Genomic DNA, 6,175 nt, shown 5'->3' with positions numbered 1-6,175 from the left:
ATATATTTTCATTTGATTGTATGTGAATAATACTCTAGTAAAGTAATCTGAAATACTCTCTAATTTAAGCATATGTAATTTTTGAAAGTTAACTCATAACTTTTATAGGCTTATCTTTTTTACATTAATGGCTTCTTGGTTATTGCAAAACTTCCCATGTTTGCTTGATGGTGGTTATGTTAGACGCTATCTCAAAAGTGGTATCATCTAGACATTAGTGGATGATTATGATTGCTTGTTAATCCTTTCTTTGTGCCTTTTACAAAGCCTCTTTTTGGATTGAAGTCAACATCACCTCTTCCATGAGCTCTTTAAGGTCTTTTTCAACCATTTCCTATACATCTCACAAATACATCAAATTTTGTAGGACATTGAAATGGAAAGTTTGGATTAGCCATGTCAAATAATTAGAACAAGCTATGATATTATTTGTTAAAAGAAAATAAATAATGCTAGATTGCAAAGCTAAAGAACAACACAGAATTTGAGAGGAATGTATATTTTTCTGTAAGTTTTCTTTTCTATACACTTTTTGACACTTACATTATGCTTCTGATTACAAGTATATTTGGCAAAATTCGTAGTTGTTAATGAAAATTACTTGATCCATCACTATTGTATAGTTTAAAACTTGGGTTTGAGATTAAATAGCAGCGTTGCAGTAGCTAGCACATTATTTAACCTCAGTGGAAAGATATCATATATTCTTTAGTCTTTGCAGTATTCTTGAATAGACTTTAGATCAGATAAGACGAGGAATCCTAATCGATACATTTTATTGCTTACATGGGTAATTTCGTATACAAGAATATTAACACAAAGATAAAATAACACAAGAAAAACAATAAGAACAAGTAATATAGAATCTTGCCATATAAGATTACCATACAAGAACTATAATTCAAAATTTTCATTAACAACTACTTATATGCTTCTGATTACAAGCTAGAACTTGATCCATTACTATAATTCAAAAACTATAGAATTTTGGAAGTTTTTTTCGCCACATACAAAAACTATAATTGCGAAGCTATAACTTTTTTAATGGATAATGACATAATCATTCCTTTTTCTTTCTTTCTTTTTTCAATCATGGGCAATGCCAAGTTGAAAGTATTCAATCCTTGACTATCTTCAGCTTCAAAAGTTTGCAATCCTTATCCAAAAAAACAAAACAGAAAAGCATTCTCCCTCTCTCAAGTTGTCTTTTCTTGTCGTGTCCTATATTGCTTTAGAAACTTAAAAGATTTCTAATAGGACTGTGCATGAGCCAAAATAATTAGTTAAAGCAAACAGCATTAACTGCTAACCAAATGAGGCATCAAAGGAGGCAATTTTATATTTGAAATGACCACGTGGAAAGACATTAGCCAACATCAAAAGTTGGAACGCTTTTGTATGTGGCGATTGAAATGTTATTGAATGAATTAAAAAAATGTGCACTCCTTTGTTTTATTGTTCAAAGGCTTCCGTACTCCTAGCATTTCTTGATACTTTCTTCAAGAACTGTCCAAATTTTCAGATATAAAAGAACAGATGATGAATAGACCAACAAGTTCTAGCTGACCAATCCAAGATATTAGCTGCATCTGATTATTATTCATGGGTGATTTTTAGTGGGGACTACAGACAAAGCATTCGAGTAATTTAAGGTGACGGCGGGTTACATACGCAGACCTCCATTGAAGAAAAAAGACAGCAATACACGGGGGGTAGAAGTCATATTTGTTCTTGTTTAACCTACGAAATCTTAGGTATTTCTTACGCATTTTCATTATAAAACCATGCATGCTCCTATTGATTTCTACACTACTTTACTAATCCTAGTACCTTAAGCAAACAATCACTCTTTAAGTTTGCTTCAGTGATCACTCTCAAACATTTTCTTAGGGAATAATACATGGCTAATTCAACTGTCTTGCGAGTTTCAATGCTGATCCTGGTCATTTTATCCGCAAATATGATTAATTTGGAAGCAATAAGTTATCGTGGGCTCGAGTATGCCTAAAAGGATTGCTAGCAGCTCTCTCTTACAGAAATGAGGCTATGATATGTCAAAAAGGAATGTGACCGAGACATCACCTTCAAGACTTTCACCTGGAGGGTCAAATCCTGAACATCACCTGTCCCAACCAAAGTCAGAAATGCCTTAGAGGAAGAAGCACAAATAGCCCAGCACAGGATGGATAAAACCACCCATTTCTTTAAATTTGGTACCTTCTACAATGTCTTTTTAGGCATTTTAAAATACATTAATGCCTTAGACGAAAACTCTTAAAACATCCAAATAAAATTCCGTAACGTACAATTTTTTCTGTGGGATTTTGTTTTGATGTCAAGTAATATCTTTATGTCCATAGAGACACAAGAAAAGGAATAAAAACTTCAAAGGCATTGTACTATTGTAGAAACCACCCTGGCTCTGAATTTAATTTATGGAAAATGTGCTTGAGCATCTTAAATTATCGCTGAACTTTTCTTTCTTCCCTTGATGTTTCATCTATGGATGGAACTGGGAGGGTCATCTAGATCTTCTTTCCTTGAAATTAATTAGTTATTTTCAATTAAGGCAGCAATTAGTAGTTACTCGAGAGTTTGATCACGACACAAGCATAATGGATAAACAAATTAAATTAAACTGCAATTGAACTCCAATAATTTTATTGATGAAAAAATTCCGAATTCTCTTACAAATTACGGAATAAAAGGAACCCTGCCTCATTACTAGGGCAAATTATGAAAGCAAGATTCCTAGGCAATTTTTTTTTTAAATTAGACCGGGTAATCTCGTGCTAACCTACAAAATATGTGACTTGATATATTAAATTAAAATAATTTTATAAAAAAATAAAATTAAAAAATATTAATATTATAAAAAACCCAAAAAACTTAAGCCGAGCCGAATCAGGAAAATCTTTCAAATCTATGACCTCAATCTTGAGTTTAAAATCTTCTTGTAGAAGGAAAACTTGAAAAAAAAAGAAGAGATAAGTCAAATTCCATATAAAAAAAAACTTGATTAATAAGGTGTTGAGGAATGAAATAAAAAAAAATTCTTATAAAAAAAGATTAAAAAACAAATAGCATTTAAAAAAATAAAAACCAAATATGATATAAAATTAAAAAAAAACTTATTAAGAGATGCAATTGAAAAAATAATTAAATTAAAAGAATAATATAAAATATTGAGGGATGAAATTGAAAATATAATTTAATTAAAAAAATCATAATAAAAAAATAAGGACTCATTCTAAAAAAAATCAAAAGTGGATTAAATTAAGAAAAAATTTCAATTCTATAGATTATTTAAAATAAAAAATTAATAATAAAAGAAGAATAACTAAATTTAAAAAAATAAATTATAAGACTGCTTTGAAAATATGAAGGATAGACATTCAAATCAAGACAAAGAAAAAAGAAAGAAAGAAAAAATTAATCACTAGCACAAAATCTAATATCTTTTGACCACTTTTGTCACCTGGTAATGGAGATAGTGCTGATACTTGAGCGCCAAATGACACCATACATGTTCAAAAATCACGAGCATTCTCACACGTGTCCATGTGATATGCATGCAAAACCCTCCTTTTAACTTTAAGTAATATTCTATATATACTAAAAAATTATATTGATCCTAATCGGCTTGAAATTAACAAAAAAAAAACCATAAGAAAAAAAAAAACCTCCTGACCCCAGTTGAAGATAATTTGAAGTAAAAAATGTTGTGGTCATTTTATTGTACTTTTTAAAATGAAAGTAAAAGGTGTCCATCTCTGCTAGTGTATTATTTTTTTTGTATCAGAAAGTATAGTAGTTACTTTACTGTGCAGAAAACAATAAAAAGACCACTAAACCCCACTGCCAAGGCCATTTGTGTTTGTTGATAAGAGTAAAATTATAATTTTACCGTCTCAATCCAAACCATCAATAAATCTAGAGCTTTAGTAAATTTGCTATGGTAAAATATCTAAAATATCTAACTTTTTAGTTTTTTTTAATAGTAAAAAGGATTATCCTCGTTGTATAGTACAAGGCTTAGCAGGCCTCCCAAGAAAAAAAAAAGACAAAAAAAGAAGAAAAGTAAATAAAAATAAAGTTAAAATTTTGAAACAATCATGGATTCTGATGACTTTCTTTTGGTTGAATCATAAAATAATTTAGAAACACATTAGTCAGTGCATCAACTCGATATTAGAAAGAAGTAGAATTCCAAGTTAATTTTTAGTATTATAAATTTTTTATTTGAAAAACAGAATTTTAATTTTTACACTTAATGAAATGAATTGAAAAATATATGAATTGAGAAATAAAAAATGATTTGTCAATGAATTAAGAATAATTAGGAGGGTTAAGGTCTTGGTTAGCCAACTTTATATATATATATATTAAAGAAAATATACAATAATAATGGTGGTGACGATATAACACAAGAGTATGGTTATAATATTTTCTATATAGTATATTTCCTATATAATACATTAATATACTTTCTCAAGTTGAGGGTGGAAGATAAACTCGAAACTTGAACTGGAAAGCAGTAAACGGAGCAATAAGAAGCGGCTTAGTAAAAACATCAGTAAATTGATCATGAGAGGGGATAAAACGAATCTGAATCCCTTTTTTCACAACCCTATCTCATACAAAATGATAATCAACCTCAATGTGTTTAGTGCGAGTATAAAAAATAGGATTTGCAGATAAGTAAGTAACGCTTAAATTATCATACCAAATAGTATGAGCAGAGGTAGAAAAAATATGCAGATCTCGCAATAGATATTGAAGCTAGATAACTTTAGTAGTGCCATCAGCCAAGGCTTTATACTCAGCCTCGGTGGAGGAGCGAGCAACTATTCGTTACTTGCTAGATTTCCAAGAGATAGAAGTCTAACCAAAGAAGACAAGACAACCACTTGTGGATTTACGATTATCAGTACTACATACTTAATTTGCATATGTAAAACCATGGACAACAATGGAGAAATTGCGAGTAATATATAAACCATAGGTGGTTGTATTGCATAGATAACGAAAAATTCATTTAACAATACCTTAATAAGAATTTGTAGGAGCATGCATAAACTGATAGATTTTGTTAACAGCAAATCAGTTATCGGGTCTCGTAAATATGAGATATTGAAAGATATCCATAATTTGACGAAATGGTGTAGGGTTAGAAAACAAAGGATTCAAGAGTATAGTGACTTTAGATGCAGAAATACGAGTATCAAATGATTTACAAAAAGTCATACCTGTTCAAGTGAGAATGTCAATAATATACTTAGAAAAATAAGTATTATTATAATATTAAAATATCATACAATATTACAATGTCAAAGCGGTATCTTTTATTTGATCATAATAGCAATAGAAGCGTTATTTTTAATTGATCATAATAGCAATAGGTGATGGTAAGTTTTGAGAAATAAAGCATTAATTTAATTTCTGCATTACAAGGGCATGACTGCACACATGGAAAAATGATAGGATGAGCATTGCATTTTTAAAAATAATCTAGAAAACATATATAATTTTTTAATTTTATTAAATTAACCTTTCAACTAGTAGTATCTAGACCATGACCAAATAAAAATGATGAATTACTATAATAATTTACATATAGATAGCATAAAATAGAAATTGAGAATAATGATATACCTTGAAAAATGAGATGAGAGAGTGAAGGTTCTGCTTGTATTCATGGAGAGGCACGTGTAGAAAGGCAGCGTATCTATCGGAAAGGCAAGCATCGTTAGCACCAAAAAACACAGTAACAGCCAAAGTCGGCGCACCACCACTTCCCACCGGCGGCAATATCCTCTCTGCCACCTTAAGAGCCCACCAGGTATTGTACCCGCTATGCCCTTTCAGCACCACATCAACCTGAAAAACTCAAGAACCAAATACATAACTAAGAAACATAAAGACAATAAATATATTCAGAATTAAATCCTTAATTAGCAGCTTGTAATAAGAAAATTTAGCAAGGTATGAAAGAAAGAAGGGAGTTGCTACCGTGCGAGAGAAATGGTTGCTGAGAGAGGCAGCCCAAACACCATCACCAAAGGAAACTTCAGTGATGGAGTCGCCAAAAAGATAAATCTTTGGTCTCATCTTTAACAAATCTTAGATGCAGGATACACTATTTCTTCAAAGTGATGTTTGGTTATGCCTCAAA

The 6,175-nt window shown here is 30.5% G+C and overlaps 1 long non-coding RNA gene across 1 annotated transcript in view; it reads right to left on the bottom strand.

Moving 5' to 3' along the window:
• Positions 1–5,646: 5,646 nt before the first annotated feature.
• Positions 5,647–6,175, bottom strand: part of LOC105127937 (uncharacterized) — a 9,111-nt gene continuing 8,582 nt past the window's right edge. The window contains exons 2-3 of the long non-coding RNA XR_842722.1: positions 6,013–6,169; positions 5,647–5,880 (exon numbers count right to left, since the gene is read on the bottom strand). This is a non-coding gene — a long non-coding RNA (uncharacterized LOC105127937). The remainder of the gene's footprint in view (positions 5,881–6,012; positions 6,170–6,175) is intronic.

This window comes from Populus euphratica, unplaced genomic scaffold (genome assembly GCF_000495115.2).
Source record: "Populus euphratica unplaced genomic scaffold, PopEup_1.0 scaffold15.1, whole genome shotgun sequence".
Lineage (NCBI taxonomy): Eukaryota > Viridiplantae > Streptophyta > Magnoliopsida > Malpighiales > Salicaceae > Populus > Populus euphratica.
This window is presented reverse-complemented; position numbering and strand designations above follow the sequence as displayed.